The 20,677-nt window shown below is 35.0% G+C and overlaps 1 protein-coding gene and 2 long non-coding RNA genes across 6 annotated transcripts in view; 1 reads left to right on the plus strand and 2 right to left on the minus strand.

The window, feature by feature from the left end:
• lmx1al (LIM homeobox transcription factor 1, alpha-like) overlaps positions 1 to 20,677 on the plus strand; it is an 84,114-nt gene that overhangs the window by 23,329 nt on the left and 40,108 nt on the right. The window lies entirely within an intron of this gene.
• LOC147846062 (uncharacterized) lies at positions 741 to 5,004 on the minus strand. The gene is made up of 3 exons (XR_015481306.2): positions 4,277 to 5,004; positions 3,685 to 4,138; positions 741 to 2,773 (listed from the first exon to the last, which is right to left on the minus strand). It is a non-coding gene; the product is annotated as an uncharacterized LOC147846062 (long non-coding RNA).
• LOC141381293 (uncharacterized) lies at positions 7,986 to 19,266 on the minus strand. The gene is made up of 3 exons (XR_015481305.1): positions 14,647 to 19,266; positions 12,076 to 14,319; positions 7,986 to 11,321 (listed from the first exon to the last, which is right to left on the minus strand). It is a non-coding gene; the product is annotated as an uncharacterized LOC141381293 (long non-coding RNA).

Here is a 20,677-nt window from a genome sequence, read left to right on the forward strand (position 1 = left end):
TGAGTTTGTTAACCCCTTAAATGTCCACCATGCAAAAAATATTTGGATTGCATTTCTTAACAATTAATGTTGCTAGTTAACACACTGAATGTATTTCATTTTCAACACATTCCATAATTTCTAAAATGTCAGCTTCTACCAAATGATTGATATGTCGATTTATGGTAGAAGTAACTGAATCAATACATATACAATGAAAAATCTGAAAATATAAAGTGTAAGACCAATTTATTTAAAAACATGACCAACATAAAACATTATTAAAAAACATTATAAAAAAAATTCTCTTTGTTTTTTGAAGTATGCCATAAAATATTTCAGAATGTCATGGAAAAACATTTTTTTTTATTATTTTATTTATTTATTTATTTATTTATTTTTTATTTTTACAATAAAACCAAAATCAAGTGTAGTGGTGCAACAGGATCATATTTGTTTGATTATTTTGTAAACCATTATTTAAAACAGTCATTCTTTAAATGAATTTAACAGTCCTAATTTAAAACAGTCAAAATATGGTCAACCATCGGGTAGAGTAGGCTGTTAAAGGAAGAAATGTTGGAAAAAATTTAGAATGATAAAGATCAGAGATGGTGGCGCAGTAGGTAGTGCTGTCGCCTCACAGCAAGATGGTCACTGGTTCGAGCCTTGGCTGGGTCAGTTAGCGTTTCTGTGTGGAGTTTGGATGTTCTCCCTGCTTTCGCGTGGGTTTCCTCCGGGTGCTTCGGTGCTTCAGAGATCCCTTAAACGTCTGGTAAAATCAAATTATAAAAAACTCACAGCTATGTTTAATAGAGACAACGAGAGCATCCCTAAACGCACAATGTGAAGGGAACTCAAGGAATCATGAACTGTTCAGGGAACGCAAGACTTAATTTTAACACATTGATTGGCCACCACAGTCCAGACTTTAACCCTATTGAGAATCTTTGGAATGTGCTGGAGAAGACTTTGCGCTTCTCCACACAAGATCCTGGCAAAAAAAAACAGCATGTAATTCTGGATGGGAATAAATGTTGTGATATTGTGGAAGCATATTGAAATGATGCCACAATGTAAGTAAGCTGTAATCAAATATAAAGTCTGTTTAACTTGTTATTAGAGTGTGTGACTTTTTGGGAAAGGCAAAGACTACAAAATTATGGTCAAAGTTTTTCATCAAGTATGTATTTCCAGCACAATCTCACGACAATTTATAATTTTTTGATTTAGTGGCTAATTCATATGAATTTATACGATTTATTTTGTACAATTTACTTTGACTTGCTCATCCCCCAATGATGGTTGGGTTTAGGGCTGGGGTTAGGTGCCACACCTTCTTTTTATTTTACAATTTCGTACAACTTAACTCTTGACACGAATGTGTTCGAATTAGCCACTAAACTGGCAAAACAAAAAATACTTACGTTTTCTCATGAAATCAGGCTGGTATTTCTTATCAAGTATGTACAATTTTTAAGCTTGAAAGTATGATGTTTTGCATTTTGCGTTTTATTTAGAGATATTTTCTTTTCTTCTTGGCCTGTACTAATTAGTTTTTGAAATCCATTTTATATTTCATTAATATTTATTCTATGTTTCGACATTTTGAATCAATCATTTGCCAAAAATACAAAATAAAGTGTCAAAAATGACAAATAAAGGAATACATCTTAGACTACATACTTTAAAATGTAAAACAGAAATGACCTTTCAATGTGCACATTAGATATATATAAAATAATAATTGATATTTAAATATACAGAAAAAGTAAAGATCTCATCATATATCATTATTGTGATTTACGATGTTTTGTCATATTGCCCAGCTCTGTACAGGCATTCATTTTACATGTGATATTCAGTTCTGTGTTATCTCAACAACAGCTACGCACCTCTGAAATCCAAAGCCAAACCCTATTCATTAAACCCACATACACTTGCTGAACATCCCTGAAATAGTCAGATCGTCTCCATCATTGTCTTCCTGGCTGGTTCGACAGCTCTCAGACATCCAGCAAAAAAACAGCACATAGCCCAGACTAGAGAAACCATTCCCAGACCAATAAAGGCTCGCAGCCCCAGGGTACGGTGCCTGCATCCCTGGCAGAAAATTAGACTAGCGAGGCTCTCTGTGGCCTATCAGAGTGCAGACAGGGGAGCGGATATTTAAGACGGCCCCACGTTTAATAGATCACTCTGCGGGGTGGGAAACAAAAACCAAAACAGCCCCCAGTGTGTGAAAAGATGCAGAGAGGAGCCCAAACCAATGAATTATAATCACAAATGAAAGCTCTTTAATGCCGCAGTCATATCTTCAGGACAGTATGTGGACATTTTTGCTAAATTCTTCTGCATGTGAGAGAAAAAAGACCCCCCAAAATAATATTTTAGATTTAATGTGATTTATGTAGGCTATCCATAATGTCTGGATTCACTTAAAATAAGCAATGTGCTGTTTTTCTTCTGTATTGTCACATACCGTTGAAGTCAGAATTATTAGCCCCCTTGAATTATTAGCCCCCCTGTTTTTTTTTTTTTCCAAAACTTCTGTTTAACGTAGAGAAGATGTTTCCAACACGTTTCTAAACATAATAGCTTTAATAACTCATTTCTAATAACTGATGTAACTTATCTTTGCCATGATGACAGTAAATAATATTTGACTAGATATTCGTCAAGACACTTCTATAGCTTAAAGTGACATTTAAAGGCTTAACTAGGTTAATTAGGTTAACTAGGCAGGTTAGGGTAATTAGCCAAGTGATTGTATAATGGTGGTTGGTTCTGTAGACTATTGAAAAAAAAAGCTTATTATTATAGCAAAAATTTTAACCTTAAAATGTTTTTCAAAAAAATTAAAAACGGCTTTTATTCTAATAATAAAACAAATAAGACTTTCTCCAGAAAAAAAAATATATGTAACCAGACATACTGTGAAATCTTCCTTGCACTATTAAACATAATTTGGGAAATATTTAAAAAAGAAAATAAAAAATCAAAGAGTGGCAATTCTGACTTCAACTGTACTGTTTATTGGAGTAAAATCACTTTACAAACATGGAAAAAATAAATAGGACTTGATGGGGAACTGGTTGTAATTGGTGTGTTTGGATCTTGTATGAGTTTTTGTATAGGTTAAAAAATCAGAGATGAGATATAACAGAAGTAGTGAGGCTATTTAAAGTTATTATGTTTAATTAAATAATTAACTTTATAAGAGCGCATAAATAATCAGGTGAGTTAATACTGCAACATTACTGCTTTTTACATCAGTGGTTGAAAGAGAACTTCAAAATAAAAATCATGCTCAAGTAAAAGTACAATAACATTACTTGCCATAATGCAATTTTTTTCATGCTCTACTGATCTACTGATCTCTACTGATATATATACAGTTGAAGTCAGAATTATTAGCCCCCTGAATTATTCACTCCCTTGTTTATTTTTTCCCCCAATTTCTGTTTAGTGGAGAGAAGATTTTTTTTAACACATTTCTAAACATAATAGTTTTAATAATTCATTTCTAATAAGTGATTTATTTTATCTTTGCCATGATGACAGTAAATAATATTTGACTAGGTATTTTTCAAAACACTTCTATACAGCTTAATGTGACATTTAAAGGCGGAACTGGGTTAATTATGTTAACTAGGCAGGTTAGGGTAATCAGGTAAGTTATTGTATAACGATGGTTTGTTAGACTATTGAAAAAAAAAAAAGCTTAAAGGGGCTAATAATTTTTTCCCTAAAATGGTGTTTAAAAATTTAAAACTGCTTTTATTCTAGCCGAAATAAAACTTTCTTTATAAGAAAAAATACTATCAGAGATACTATGAAAATGTCCTTGCTCTGTAAAACATCATTTAGGAAATATTTTAAAAAGATAAAGAAAATAAATAAATCAAAGGGGGCTAATAATTCTGACTTGTGTGTATAAAAAGACTAAAAGATTATAAATTAGGAGATTATAAAGAAGTGAGTGGTCCCAGGTCCCTGTGATGTTCTGATGTAGAGATATTGCTGTATTTAAATAGTTGCTAGGTTAGCCTGTTTTTGTTGCTATAAGGACATTTGACAGCTTAGTAATGATACATTGAAGCCTCTTGTCAATATGAGTGATATAAATTAACCCCGATTTCTCAATAACAGTCAAAAACTGGACTTGGACATTATGTAAAAATGGCTTGGCATATTTTATTGAAAATATCATGCTTAATAAATGTGAAAGTGAACATGCAAAAATGGCTTGCCATCTGTGAAAATATGAAGTTTAAGTCAAACTTGAAAATAATGCTTAAAACGTATTTATTGGAAAACTGTAATTCTTATAAGCCTGAAAAGATAGAGCAACAAAATCTAACGCAGAACACAGCTTTTGGCCAAATTTGGGGCTTGTATAATTTTTTTTATATGCCTGTTTTATTAATGTAATATTTACCTTTTTTTTTATTCAAAAACGAGAAGTCTGATTGGCATGAGGAGACATAGCAACAATCCTAAATGCAGAAGGCACATTTTGACCAAACTGAATGAAGCATGAACGGCCTAGGAGGAGATACAGTACATTTGGTTTTGAGAACAGAGTATAACAGTAAGTTGGCTTTCTCAAGCCAACATAATTAAAGTTTAAAATCTTTTGTAACCTTGCAAGCTTTAGATCAGGATTTTTATAAAAATCAAATGTCTGTCCATTAGGATAGACAATGGGTTCAAGATCTGTTACTGAAAGTAAATCTCTAGTGACGCTGATGGAAAAAAAAAAACAATATCGATGTACTGATTCATTGCTGAAACAATTGCAGAATATACAGATCTCGAGGTTCTTGAACATATAGCAGATGGAAATATCTCAGGATATCTATCTCATGTAAGGGCTGTAAAACAAAATCCTCAAAATTAAAGTAAAAATGTAACAATCGTAATGTTTGGGAATTCGAAAATAAATGTCAAGGTTATACCATTGATCGTGTATGTTTTTTGTATTTTATGTTGGTATAATGTTCGGGAAGTACAACTGTTCTGACCTATAATGTCTATTAATATGTATAAAACACACACAGTTATAGTCAAAATGATTAGCCCTCTTTTAATTTTCTTTTCTTTTTTAAATATTTCCCAAATGATGTTTAACAGAGCAATGAAATTTTCACAGTATTTCTAATAATATTTTTTTCATCTGTAGAAAGTCTTATTTGTTTTATTTCGGCTTTTTTTTTATTTTTAAACACCGTTTTAAGGTCAATATTAGCCCCTTTAAGCTATATTTTTTTTCAATAGTCTATAGAACAAACCATTGTTACACGATAACTTGCCTAATTACCCTAACCTGCCTAGTTAACCTAATTAAAGTTAAGCGTTTAAATGTCTCTTTAAGCTCTATAAAATTGTCTTGAAAAATATCTAGTCAAATATTATTTACTGTCATCATGACAAAGATCAAATAAATCAGTTATTAGAGATAAGTTATTAAAACTATTATGTTTAGAAATGTGTTAAAGAAGTCTTCTCTCTGTTAAACAGAAATTGGTGAAAAAAATAAACGGGGGAGCTAATAATTCAGGCGATTTAATAATTCTGACTTCAACTGTACTGTACTTGAAGGGGTGTTGCATTTTTGTTATTATAATTTGGTCTCATTTATAGGTGGAACTGCAAAAAAGTACTTTTACATATTTCAGAAACTTGGAACATAATTCAGGTCTGAAGGGGTTAAATATTATTGAAATGATGCTCTCAACGAGGAAAGTTTTTTATTATAAATCTACAAATTGTTTGTAGTAAGTCAAATCTGAAAGAGCAACCTCAATTTGCTGTATTTTTCTACTAAGTCGTGCTCAGATCATCAGTCGGAGTGATTATCATGAGCGTTTTTAGTGTGTTGGTTGTGAAAACCCTCACCTTTTTTCTATTCTCTCTCTCTTTCTCTCTCCCTGTGTTTCTCTCCTCCAGCTCGTCCATCACTGTCTGATTTCTAATAATATTTCTGTTCCAAACTTCATTTCCGACTTGTTGAGATTTATAGCCGCGATGACACCAATCAGTTTATCTCTCTATTTATCCCACATTTTGGCTTAATCATCCCACCGCTGGCTGTCTGCTGGAGCGGGTGGAGGAGGGTGGAGGAAGCCATTTGATTGGGAAGTGTTGCTAATTATGTTTTTACACATGACTACAAGCTGTGCTGTGCTTAGAGAGTTGTTGTACCATCAGACAGGGATATGACATATGTACGATGCCACCGTATACACTGCATTTCTCTATGGAGTCATTACGCTAGTTAGCGATGCCTTCTGGTAAATGGTAATAATAAAGCCATTAGTATTAACATTTATACTTTTATTACAGTTTATGTAATCAGACTTTCTGTTTGCTGTTAATCATAATGATTTCAACTGTCAAAGAGCCAATACACACTCAGAAAGAAAGGTTCAAAACCTGTTACTGTGGTGGTACTGTACCTATTTACACTTTTGTACCTTTTAAAGCACACTTTTGTACCTTTATGGTACTACGAGGCACATGTTTGTAGTTTCTAGGTTTTAATATCTACTTTTAAGGACCTGTTAATAACAAAAATGTATCTTTTGAAAAGGCACCGCCTCAGTGACAGATATTTTTACCTTTATTTCTGAGAGTGTAATTAGACTAGTTCAGCACACAGGAGTTTGCGACATGATCTCATGACAATTCCTAACTTTTTTGATTTAGAAGCTAATTTGTATTAATTCATGTGATCTCATTCATACAATTTAGTATGGTTTGCTCATCTGTCAATGACGGTTGGGTTTATGGATGGGGTTGAGTGTCCTTTTAGTAATCATACATTTTCGTGCAAATGAACTTTAGCTGAATTAGCTACTAAACTGACAAAACGTAAAATAGTTACGTTTCCTCATAGGATCAGGTTGGAGTTTGACCAACACAATCTCATGACAATTTGTAACTTTTTGATTTAGTGGCTAATTCGTATCAATTCGTACGATCTTATTCGTACAATTTAGTACGATTTGCTCATCCCCCAATGATGGATAGGGTTAGGGGTGGGGTTAGGTCCTTTTTTTTAAATCGAACAATTTCGTACGACTGAACTCGACTAATTAGCCACTAAACTGGCAAAACGTAAAATACTTACATTTTCTCTTGAGATCAGGCTGGTTTGACCACAAAAAATGTCCTGGCAAATGTCTGGACATACAGAAAAATGTCTCTTGTTCCTTACACACGCACACATACATCTTAATCGAGACGTCCCATAGAAGTAATGACTTTTATACTGTTTAGACCATATGTTCTATCCTTCTCCAGCAGTAAACCCAACCATCACAGGAAACAATCAGTATTTTTACATTTTCAAAATACATTGTTATTTATGAATTATTTTCTTTATGGGAACCAAAAAAAAAAGGTTCCCATTAGGTCAAATTAGTGTTGCTGTACTTGTGGGAACATTTATGGTCCCCACAACATAAGGAATACAATGTACACAAACAAAAACAACAACGTCAAATGGGAAATTAGCAAGTTATTTTTATTTGCAAAGAGATCAGAATGTTTATGATTAATGTGAGTATCAGCTGATGTTTAAGAAAACTGAAAAAGTCAAAATGTGTGTAAAATAGTTTTGTCATCATTTAACGAAACTGAACTGTGCTTAAAATTTAAGAATATCCAGCCTGATCTCTTGAAGAAATGTGACTGTTTTACGTTTTGTCAATTTAGTGGGTAATGGGAAAGCCATATAGCACCCAACCCCACCCCTTAACACAACCATCATTGGGGGAAAACCCAAGCTCATTCTGAAAACTTATCGCTATATACATTTCTGTAGAGCGCAAAATACTTCCCAGGAGCTACTTTTTATTTATTTATTTATTTATTTATTTTCTTTTTGCAGTTTCTAGTTTCGCGAATCCGCAAGAGGCCACTGTGTACGCTTTTTGAGATGTCAAATTTCTCTCGCTGGTGCCATTCAAGCTTGCTGTTCTCACATAAATCCACCAGAGGCCGCTGTCGATTGACTGATGGTTGACTGACTAAACAACTAACAGTGTTTTCAAAACCACCCTCCCCCCTCTTCCTTAAACCCAACCGACAGTTTTAAACAGTTTTTTTTGCTTATTTTTTGGCTTCTGATGTAGTCTTGCTCGCTTAATGGAACCGTTCTTTACCTGACTCAAACCCCGTCATCGTGGTCAACTCCTCTCTGGGGCTCAAGTCTGCAGACGTACATGGCGCAAGCTGCTGGACAAACTTGTACTAGCGAGAAAGCCGTCTAGATGGAGGTAAGCAGTCAGCTAGTCAGCGTGAAAAGGATCAGCGTCATACTGCCTTGCAGCGTTAATTTTTAAGACAAAATGCAGCCATACATACTTCTATCCAACTCATGATCTCCAGAAATGTATATAGGGCTACATTTTCAGAATGACCCTGTGTTGAAATCATACTAAATTGTACGAATGAGATCATAAGAATTAGCAACTTACAAATTGCCCTGAGATCGTGTTGGAATATGATTGCTATTAGGCAGTGTTGATTCAGTTGATGGCTGCACTTTTTTTTTTTTCAAATATAAACTCCAGTTCCTTCCTCAAGATTAATGACACTGAACCACCTCAGCCCAGTATTAGTCCTGATCATGCAAAATGTGTAGAGATGTTGGGGAATGTGTTTACACTTTGCTTCAGACACAAATATATTGAGGAAGTTCTAGAAATTGTCTAGCTTACTTTGTTTTTCTACACCTGAGGAGTTGTGTCCCTTGTGGAAGATCTTAAAATAAAGCCTGCAGATAGAGTTTAGTGAAATCTTTTAGAGAACACTTCATAAAAGGGCTATATGCAGTGGTGTAAAGTAATGAATTATAAATAATCAGATTACTGTAATTGACTAGTTTTTCTGAGGAACTCTACTTTATTAAGTAGATAAAGTGCACTCTAACATTGCTTGAGTATATTTTTAGTGCTGTAGCTGTGCTTTTTACTGTGATATTTTCCTCTAGCATGCAGTAACTACAGTACTTCTGGACTTTTTTTTTCTTTTCTACGGTGATTGGCTTGTAGAATAATCAGTCCTGTGATACACATCTAATTAAATCATGCATAGAAATTTGCATCACCCCCAATGTCATGCTTTCTATCAAAGGATGCACAAGCTTGGTTTGCAGGACCAGTTGCTGGACACTTGTACCTTAGCTAGAGTTCAATGTATATAGTAAACATTACCACTGATAATCACTGGTACATTTTTGCCCCTAAGTTACTCTGATTTTGCTCTGCATGTAAACACATCAGCCTGCTTTCTTTCTGCTTTTTATAAGTGCATATTTTAGTGCACATCTTACATTTGAATACTTGGTTTTCAATTGGTCTCACTAGGGCTTTAAAAGTTTCTAATACTTAAGTCATCCTCACACAGCCAGTTTCACGTGGTCCGAAAGTGGGTCTGTGCCTGCTCAGAATTCTGTGTAGACTTCTCTGCCGCCTTTTAAAGTGTTAAGATGCTCTTATAAAAACATTTAACTTATAAAGAACCTTTCCATTGCACAAAATGTTCTTTAAGCAAGGGCGTAGATTCCCTCTTGACATTGGTGGAGACATACATCCCTAAAGCGCATGCATTGCAAAACAAGAATTTGGTTTCACGCTTTTAAAAACATAAATAAAGTACATAATAATGCTGCAACAGTCAAATTTACATAATTTCACTGCAGTCAGGCTTTGAGGAGGTCTGAATGTAGAGGAATTTAGAGAGGTGTGTGATGCAATTTAACAGTTTTATCTCGATTATTGTTGTTGTTTTTTTTTTGATAATCATGGAGGGCAAAATTGAAATAGAATTTTGATTAATTGCACAGCCTTGGTTAATAGTATTATGCTGAACTTGACTTGAAGGTTAAGAGTTGAAGAAGCATTACTTTATTTTGAAGTTGATTAAATTTTGGTAGGGACATTTCAGTAATTGGTGGATATTGGTGGTGACTTGTCCCCTCTGTCATGCCAATTTGATGCCCTTCTACGCTCTTCTATGGAAAAAAATCTACTTTTATAATCTTTATTTTTAAGACTGCTCATTGCCTCATTTTTTTTCTCAGTGTGAAGGACATTTGAATAATCTATTTCTTCCATTGAAAGGTCACATTTGTGCCACAGAAGATTTCTGCACTCTCAAAAATAATGATTCCTTTGAATTTTTCCATCAGTGGTTCCACTAAGAATCTCAAACATCATTGAACCTCCATATTCTACCAAGGCCCAATCCCAATTGTATTTTTGTACACCTACCCTTTCCCCTTGGCCCTTAAAACTGAGTGTAAAGGGGAAGGGCTTCAAAATTTACCCTTGAGAAATGGCACTACAGCACCTGCACACGTCATCATATGTCATCGAGATCTCATGCTTCAGACGATCGCGACTGCTGTAGTTATTCCAGTTGTGTTATTTTTAAGTATTTATCTTTAGGATATCCCTGAAGGCGTATATTATGTTATCATAACGATCTAATGTGGCAATAAGATCGTAGCTATACTGTGCATTTAAACAGTGGCCATATTCATCTATGTGAACACACCAAAAACAACACTAAGATTATAGCAGACACTGTAAAAAGATCATTCCCAGCCACTAGACTTTTCTGACAGGGGATTCGAGTGTCGTCCAGTGTCAAAATGTTTGTGGGACTGCTATACTGGAGTTATGATTATGGATTATAGATAGTGGAATTTAGTGTTTTTTTAAAGCATGACAATAAAATATAAGCGTGGCTATGTAATAATGACAAAAAAATACTAATTTTTGGCTCTCCTTACTTCAGGGGCTGTGATCTTGCCTTTGTGGCTGGTGTATTCTGGGAATATTTTTTTACCCATTGGTTTAAAGTATGGTCCTGAAAAATCTCAGTTTGAATGGCTATCTACCCCTTCCCCTTAGCCCTACACCTTTAAGCTAAAGAGAATGAGGACACCCCCCTACCCCTTCACGAAAACGCACGAAACAAGGGGTAAGGGGAACGGCTTGAATTGGGATTGGGCCTAAAGTTTCTTTATAGGGCAAAAAGGTTCATTAGTTAAAATGAGAAAAATAGTCCTTTTAACAACTCTTCGCTGAAACCTTTTTAAAGTATCAAAATGGCATCATTGCTAGAAAGAAAAAATCATTTTTTTCCTCTCAGTGTGAAGAACATTTATTATAAACACATTTTTTTCCCTGTAAGTTAACATTTGGCTGTGAAGGTTTCTGCCTCTTTATAATTTGACCTCAATGGTTCCTCTTATAGACATCAAAAAAACCTTCATATTCCACAGAGGTTTCTTTAGAGGGAATAAGGATCTTTATTGCCAATGCCTGGTTCTGCTCTCTCTGCCCGCTTTTCTGGACCCTATGTGGTGCAGAAAAAGTTAAGCGAGACAGATTACGTAATTGAAACACCTGACAGAAAACGCAAATCGCGCGTATGTCATGTTAACATGTTAAAAACGTACCATGTTAAAGAGAAAACTCAGATTTTGTCGCTTGTTTGTATTTACCGCGTGCGTTTAGAAATTACCCCGTTTAACTGTGTTTTGTTGTTGCTTGTTTCTGTGTGCACGTTATCCGTCCGTTATTCGTACATTGTTCTTAGTTTATCGTTATTTACGAGGCTTGGACGAAGCGGACAGGTAAGAAGGTCACGTGACATACATTTCGCAACACTCAGGACTACTCTGCTGTCTAGTACACTAGGTTAGGGGCGAGCGCCACTCCTTGTACTTTTTGGATAGATAGATAGAGTAGATAGTTAGGACTCGGAAGATCTTCGTGTGTTAATTATACTGTTTTTCACATAGTTAGTTAGCTAGATGCTTCTGGGAAGTTAGATTTAGTTTGGGTTTTGTTCTTTTCATTTCTTTAGCGCCGCCCGCGTCCCTTCTGCCAGCTCTCTTGTTTTTCCCGTCTTTATTTCAGTGTTGTACATATTGTAAATAGTATATTTTTGCTTTACTTACTTTTTCTTTATTTTTGATTAATTCGTTGTTGTTGTTCACTTTGGGATTGTAAACAAAAGCACACATTTTTTGGCATTACTTTGGTTGTCTTTCCACTCATTCACTGTTTATACAAATATATTTTAATTAAATAAATGTCAAACCCCACACCCTAGACTAACATCAGGGGTTTGTAACTATTTGAATTCAAGGAAAGTACTTAAAAACAAACACAGGTCCTTAAAAAGTGCTTGAATTTACAGTTTGTGGTGTTATTTAAACAGTTGAACTGAGCTGCTTTCAAAAACTGAGTGAAAAAAAACAAAGAAATTCTTAATTTTCCTTTAACTTGCATTTAAATCTAATAGAGGATAATGCATTTCATCAACACTTCAGAAAGTGCACTTGAAAATTACCAGTATTAAATTAAGCTAATTGTATTCAAGTTCTTTGAACGTGACTTTAAAGCGGTTTGAAACAGTCAACATTTTTTGAAAATGTCACCTACAAAACATCATTATGACACTCGTATTCATTCATACATTTTCCTTCGGCTTAGTCCCTTTATTCATCAGGGGATTCCACAGCAGAATGATCCGCCAACTTATCTAGCATATGTTTTACACAATGGTTGCCCTTCCAGCTGCAACCCAGTGCTGGTAAACAGCCATACACTGTCACATTCACTCACATACACTACGGCCAATTTAGTTTGTTTAATTCACCTATAGCACGTGTCTTTGGACTGTGGAGGAAAACGGAGTAGCCAGAGCACACTGACAAAAACAAAAGGAGAACATGCCAGAAATGCCAACTGTCCCAGCAGGGACTCAAACCAGCAACCTTCTTGCTGTGAGGCGACAGTGCTAACCACTGAGCCACCGTGTTGCCCATTATTATGACATGTCAATGTAAATATAAAGTTTAAATTAAATGTTAAATTAAAGTTGGACTTTCACGACACTATATGCTGGGGCTGTGAATTACAAAGTTGTCCGATTTAAAATGACCAGTGATTTAAAAAGGGCTTGAATTTGGTGTCTGAGAAAGAGCGGGAACCCAGGATCATTTTGAGAACTCTTCTCTGGTCCCCAAAATAACTCTTGAATGGCATCAATTCAGAAGCCCTCATTGTTTTCAAGCTGTGAAAGGTTCCTGATGGAAGCTTTATTTGCTGCGGTGGAGGGATCTGGCGTGAGTGAGGAGGACACAGAGGTGACAAACAGAAGTGGAGAGAGGAAGATGACATGAGGAAGAGCAAAGATGAGCTGGAGGTGTCTCCTCTCCTGATATTGCCACTGTTTTTGCATAATGTGTGATGAGTCTCCATCACCTCGCCCGCCGCACAACAATTTCATTACAGACGGCTAATAAATGTTTCATGGCAGAACAAGCTGCTCGCCTTGGCTTTATTAAATCTGAGATAATAAAAGAAGAACAGCAAAAAAAAATGAAAGCGGGAGGGGGGAGAGATAGGAAGAATGCCATAGATATCATGAAACAGGGCTGCCGTATCTCCTGTTTCTGGGCAACGAATCCCCCGTCCCCCCTCGACGCCCCGCCACAGAGAGACAGGAAATGAGAATCTGCCAGACAGGATATTGCGTTCGGGTGGCCTGGGGATTAGCTGTTTTATCCAAACACACACACACACACACACACACAGCTCCACACATCCATACTGACGCTCTCTGAACCCTTGAGTATCACACACACACTCATGAGAGGAGTGTGACTGTAGCGAATGGACAGGATATGCTGTCAGTTAGGGCAAAGATGGCAATAAGTGCATCAATAGTGTATTTTTGTGTGTATATGAAATGCTTTGTTTGTGGCACATTATAAAGCGCATCACTGCTACAGGCCAACTGTCAGATTCAGTGTTTTTTCAGTAGGTTTATTGACATGTAAATGAGAAATCATTGATTGTGTAGCATTTAAAAGAGTCAGATATATTACCTACAGTGGAAAAGGGTTGAAGGTATCATTTTCCATAAAATTCTCCAGACAATCCTTCATTTTTCAATTTTAATTCTATTCATGTTTATTTCTTTAGCGCTTTTACGATGTAGATTGTGCCAAAGCAGCTTAACATGGAAGTAGTAGTGAATTGAGACTGTGTGTCAGTCCAGTTTTCACAGTTTTCAGAGTTTCAGTTTAGTTCAGTTCAGTGTGGATTAAAATTTGACTGCTGAAAGTCCAAGCACTGAAGAGCAAACACATTGATGCGCAGCTCCACAAGTCCAAAACCAAGCAAGCCAGTGGCGACAGTGCAGAGGAACAAACTTCACCAACCGAGCGAAACCAGGCTCAGTTGAGTTTAAGTACTACATACATAAATGTTAACTTTCATTTTAACGTGATCAATTGATTTTTCGCTATTATACAAATAAAATTTAAAAAATTAAAAGTTAAAAAAATTAACTAACTAACTAAAAATAGTTTAAAACCAGTATCGCAGTGATGCCACAGAGCAACTATCTTGAGTTCCTTAAGCACCATTCTTCATTCTTAAAGAAGATTTTGTAAAATTGTTTTGCAGCGACACAGTGGCTAAGTGGTTAGCACTATCAAATTACAGCAAGAAGGTCACTGATTCAAGTCCCAGCTGGGTCAGTTAGCATTTCTGTGTGGAGTTTGTATGTTCTCCCCTTGTTGGTTTGGGTTTTCTGCGGGTTCTCTGGTTTCCCCCACAGTCCAAAGACATGTCCTATAGGTGAATTGAAAAAACTAAAATGTTTTACAGTACTAGTTGCAGATGGAAGGGCATCCGCTGTGTAAAACATGCTGGAATTGGCAGTTCATTCCACTGTGGCGACCCCTGATGAATCCGAGATTAGGTCGGAGGAAAAATGAATGAATGAATTGTTCTGTGTATGATAAGAGTTGGCAAACATTGTCGGAGCTTAAAAAACTTATATTTGGCATTAATTACATTAACCCCGAGAGTGTGAGAGAAAAAAAAGATATTTCCTTGTTATTGCTCCACCATTGCATTTTGGCTGCTTGAATGCAAGGCATGCCCTCCTTTAGAAATTGAGTAGATCCTTTTATTAGGGAAATAAATAATAAAATATAACAGTATTATAATTGTAGTTGAATTGAGGCTTCAGTAAAGTTGAATCCACTTTATCCACTGTTATTCACCTTACAGCATGTTGAAGGTTCTTGGTGGAGAATAAAGGAGCCTATTTTTTAAAACAGCATTGTTTTAGATCCTGCTGGCATTCATTGTTCAGACAAAAAAGGCTAATGGCAAAATGTCATGTTTTGATGAGCTTTGTCTTAAGTATCTTTTGAGTCTGACTCTCCAAAATGACTTTTATTTGTGTAATTTATTGTCGTTAGGTTGATTCAGTAACTTGAAATAATTCTTGTATCATTTTTTTTTTTATTAATATGATTTAAAATGCGCTGTTGGTGTACCTGGTAGAGATTATTGTTAGAACTGGATAACTGGATTTTATTTGGTGATTTAAATGGTTTTTATAACTGCCTGCTTGACCTTTTTTAAATTATTCAATTTATCAGTTATCAATAAAACATAAAAAAAAACCTCACAGCTTACTTGACAGAAACACAATTTATATAAAGACATTGACCTAAAAAGATTTGGTCTTAGACTGGAAGATGAAAGGTTAAATTATTTAAATTTACTATTGAATATTTCATATTAAATATAAATTTAGCAGATGTTAAAATGAGCCTGGTTTTTCTCAAGGTTTTTTTTTTCTTCACTTTCATCAACATTTCACAAACTGCACAATGTACATCACTGAGCAAGTAAAACATGCAAATGTTCAACAGTGGAATCTAAACAGATGCAAATTTTTGCGTTAAAGTGGTGATGAAACAGAGTAATATGACGATAGAAAAAAATGGTTTTAAAAAGCAGAGTTTTGGTTCTTTATTTTGATATATATAATATGCTCATATACAATACAATGTAATAAATTCACACAACATGTTACTGTAATTTTTCACAGTAAATTACCTTAATGTCACTTTACAGGGTTTAACCGTTAAATTTTATGTATGCAATTTCTTCTTTTTTTGTGAGATAAAGGCAGGCATCATGATTACAGCAAATTACTGTAAAATGGCTTTATCTTTTGCATGTTAGTTGTAGGAATTCAAACACATTTAATATTTTATTCAGCATAGAAATTAATACACATTTACCTTTATGCTTGTACAGGCACTTTTTTGATATTTAGAAATATTTACAGAATTATTGTTATTATGTAGTACTTTAGAGTAATATACTGTGAATTTATATACAGTGCCTTACCGTGAAAGTAATGCAATTATTAGCCAGTATTTTACAGTAAATTTAAGGTCCAATATTTTACAGTGTAGTCATAGTCAAAAATTTTCTGATGGCCGTCAAATTTAGGTGAAAATCTTTTAAAAAGGATGCCAAAAAATCTCCTTTAAGAGTGTACTAAGAGGTTATATGCAGTTTTTCATCAGCTTTTGTCTCTTATTGTATCAGTAACATAAACGTTTCACTGATGATGAAAAACAGAACAGGTTTACATATTTACTGCACTTTGTTAAAAGGGTTTTATTTAAATAAATCCAAATATTATCACTTGAAAGAAATGTTGCTAATATGGTGACTGTATTTCTAGTATTTCATATTTTCATTGTTCATGAATATACTGTACATTTTAGGACACTGCTCATTAAACATTGATCATGTCATTAAATTGCGTTATGAGTGTTTCTAATACACCGAATGATTGCATGATAGCAGATTTGATATCTTTCTCTCTTCTGACAAACACCGAATCACACATAATTCATGTTGTCCCAACACATATAGATTAAATTAACTTAACAAATTTAGGTGAATTGAACATAAAACAATGAAGTTGTTCCCCAAAAATCTCAGGAATTGTTGTTCCTGCTCATTTAAAATCATTCAAGAGTTCACACTTAGCTGATGATTGATAATAAAGCTTGTTTGGCGTGCTGTCCCGGGAGAGAGCCCTGAGCTTATAAGATCCTTGAGCCCTGGGCTCCCTTCCTTTGCAGGGCGAGAGGGGAGTTTGAGCTCAGGTAAATCTCGATGACTCCCCCTCCTGCTTATTGTACCTAAGTGTCAGATATGGATGCTGAGAAGGTGTATTCAAAACTCTGCACAGAAATGTCGCCTGGTTTGGAAGGGAATTAAACCAGGGGCATTCTTGCTGTGAGCCAACAGCGCTAATCACTGGCCACCGTGTTGCCCATTTGAAAGGAGGGAAAGTAGGGTTGGGTGGGGGATTTTCTTCAAGACGAAGATATTGAGATGAGAAAAGTCTGGTTATTTATAGTGAATTAAGGATCGTCTAATAGGATAATTATTTATTAGCTAAAGTTGGAACAGCTGTGAACAATCATAAGCAGGTGATCCTCTCAAAATTTGTTTATAAATAAACGTCACGTAGTTTGAACAAACAGCAAATGTAATTTTTTGAGTGTGACTGGTCCGTTGAAACAGTTCAACACTGGAGTCAGTTATTCTGCTTCTACAGTTACCACAACTAAAGACACTGTTCAGATGTTATATTTCGAGACTTTTGTCTGGTTTTTGTCCTCAAACCACTGCTTTGTATGGGGTTGGGTTTTTTGCATCTTATCCAAAACCTTCTGATTAGGTTTAATGTGATTTTTGTTCTCTCGGAAATAACTGAAATCATTCAGTGTAGTCAGGGATGGGCAAAAATACATTAAAATGTATGAAAATGCCAAATACCTCAATTTTATGTGTATCAAATAAACTACAAAAAACAGCAGCCACAAATGCATCAAAATAAAATACTGTATTTTGTATTTGGAAAATAATGCAAAATACTTTTACAAGGGAGCATGAAATTTCTTTGCAAACCTTCTATAAATAGGCATTTTAAATGAATCCATTAAACTGACTTAGTGAAGTGTTTAGCAAGTGTCCTCAGCAAGTTTAAGTCTGCTTCTCTGCCAACTCATTCAGCTCGACTCCTGTACACGAGGAGGTATTCATAAGCTTGTGTTTCTCTTTCATTTTAGAATAAATTTTGAACAAATTTCATACAGAAAGTCCTGTCTTGAAGATGATCTCTTTAATCACTGTAAAAAACATGCAATGCAGATAGTGAGTTGGTGTAGTACTTTATCTCTTCATTGTGTTTCCATCCATTGTGTGGCCAGTAAAATGAACCATCTTTTATCCTTATTTTAGGTTATATTAAGGGTTATATATGACGAGGTTACTTAAATTCTTTGTTCACATAATATGTTTTAATAAATAATTTTTTTATTTTGCAATTAAAATCTTCAATAACCAGATTTTTAATAATCTAATTATTTCTGCAATTTCCTGCTTCCTTTGGGTTAAAAACAAAATTCTACAATTTAGAGTTTTTACATTTTGTTTTTATTTTTAATTTAACAGCATATCCACTGTAGTGGACCACAGGAGGGGTTTATTTTAGTACGACCACCACTCAGACAACAAAACTGAACAGGATATGGCTGTAAAGGGATATTAATCCAATATAACCGTCACAAAAACTAAACAAAAGCCATTTTTTCCTTTTGTATTGAAATTCCTGAAACAGTGTAGTCTGAAAGTGAGCCGAACTCAAAAAACAAAACAAAAACAAAAGAAGTGATGTTAATCCAAAATTAATTTCACATAAAAGTGTTTTAAAACTGATTGTGATTTTCTAATTGTCTCTAATTCTCAAATTGTCTGATTAGCAGACTCGAAATCAGAGTCTCCATCAACTAGTTTATAAAGAATCATCTCTGCTTTAGTTCTGCCCCCTACAACAGTCATTAATTACATTAAAATGGCCTTGGTGTCCACTATAGTGGACATTTAAAACAGGATGATTATGAAACACAAACAAGTTAACAGCTTTGAAAGCTAAATATATTATTCCTGACACTTTAATAAACAAATATAAATGTAATAATAACAGTAAAAAAAACATTTAAAAAGCTACATTTTGCATGCCTCTCTCCTCTGTTGGCCATATTGGATGCAGTGTAAGAGGTGGTTACTAGCATGTCAGCCAATCAAATGACATATCACTAGAAAGCCCAGGATGTCCTCTGAACAGTACTCAAAAAATTTAACAGTGGCTCAAAAAATTCAAAGAAAATTCATGAAAAGTACTCCCAACTACAGAGGACACTAGTCAATGGGCGGGGTCTCAGGAGGTTAATGTAAAAACTTGATTTCTGAAAACTACTAAAATCTCCAACTTTAGAAATGTCCATAAATCATGTTTTTTGCAGTCATGCACAACATAGTCCCATTTTTTTAGAGATCATATTTTATCTGTTTTTATTAAAAAAAAAAAAAACTTGTATACATCCTCCTGCTACTGCAGTGTAACAGGAGTCTGGAGTTTGTGACCGGTCTGCATAAACTGAAGTGTTATTAAATATTAGCGTCTCATATACTGTACTATGCCACTTTGACCTCTTTAGAAAGACATCTTTCCTCTTCGTTAACTAATTAGTGCATCTGCAGATCAACAACTGGCATGCTGAAACAGCCAATAGAGTATTGTGAGAATCGCCACTGTATACTTATTTTATTATGGTTTGTCCTATTTTTTTGGCATCTACATCAGCAATCCATCTACAACTAGTTTTGTTTGTACAGTATACTCACTCTTCCGATTTTTTTTCAGTTCTTCTTTACCTGAAAGAGTTTCAGTTTACCCCCCTAACTGAACACCAGTCAAACTTCCTCTGCATTTCCACCTGCAGCACTGAGACTGATATTTTATTCCATCTCATTTCCGAGGATACATTTTTATGAAGCCTACATGTGGGCGTCTTACAAAGGATTTTAGACTATTTGAAAAATACAAGACAGTAAAGTATTATGATACAACATGTTCATCCATTTTTAAAACCCGATCAAATACAAATAACTAAATACAATTTTCTATTTAAAATACATATTTGTATTTGTATTATAAATACTGCCCATTCCTGAGTGTAGTGCTAAGGAACTGCCTGGAACTACTTTAGCTTTAACAAATCCGTCTTTCGGATGAGACGTTAAACCGAGGTCTTGACTCTCTGTGGTCTTTAAAAATCCCATGGCACTTCTCGTAAAGAGCAGGGGTGTAACCCCGGTGTCCTGGCCAAAGTCCCTCTATCGGCCCATATGAACATGGCCTCCCAATCATCCCCTTCCACCGAATTGGCTCTATCACTGTCTCTCCACTCCACCAATAGCTGGTGTGTGGTGAGCGCACTGGCGCCGTTGTCCTGTGGCTGCCGTCGCATCATGCAAGTGGATGCTGCACACTGGTGGTGGTGTGGAGAGACTCCCCTCATGATTGTGTAGCGCTTTGGGTGTATGGCCATACACAATAAATGCGCTATATAAATACATTACATTACATTGCATTACATTACATTACATTACAAATTAAGTGGATTGAACATGAAGAAATCAAGTTGTCCCCGACAGAAACTCAAAAAAAAAATGTTGTTTTAGCTCATTTTAAATAAGTAGTTTGAACAAGCAGCAAAAAGATTGTTTGAGAGCATAATCAATCTCTCAATGTTTTTTCCTAAAGTCATAGAAAACCTATTGCAATTTCTTTCTTCTCTCAACTGTAGTAAATAAAATAGCAGTTTGTTCACCGTGGTAGAAGTTTGCCCAGCTCTGTTGACTATCCATAAGGCTTCATCAGTAACATTAGGTAATGCATTTACTATGATATTTATTAAATACAA

Source organism: Danio rerio, chromosome 3 (genome assembly GCF_052040795.2).
Source record: "Danio rerio strain M-AB ecotype USA chromosome 3, GRCz13ab, whole genome shotgun sequence".
Taxonomy (NCBI): Eukaryota; Metazoa; Chordata; class Actinopteri; order Cypriniformes; family Danionidae; genus Danio; species Danio rerio.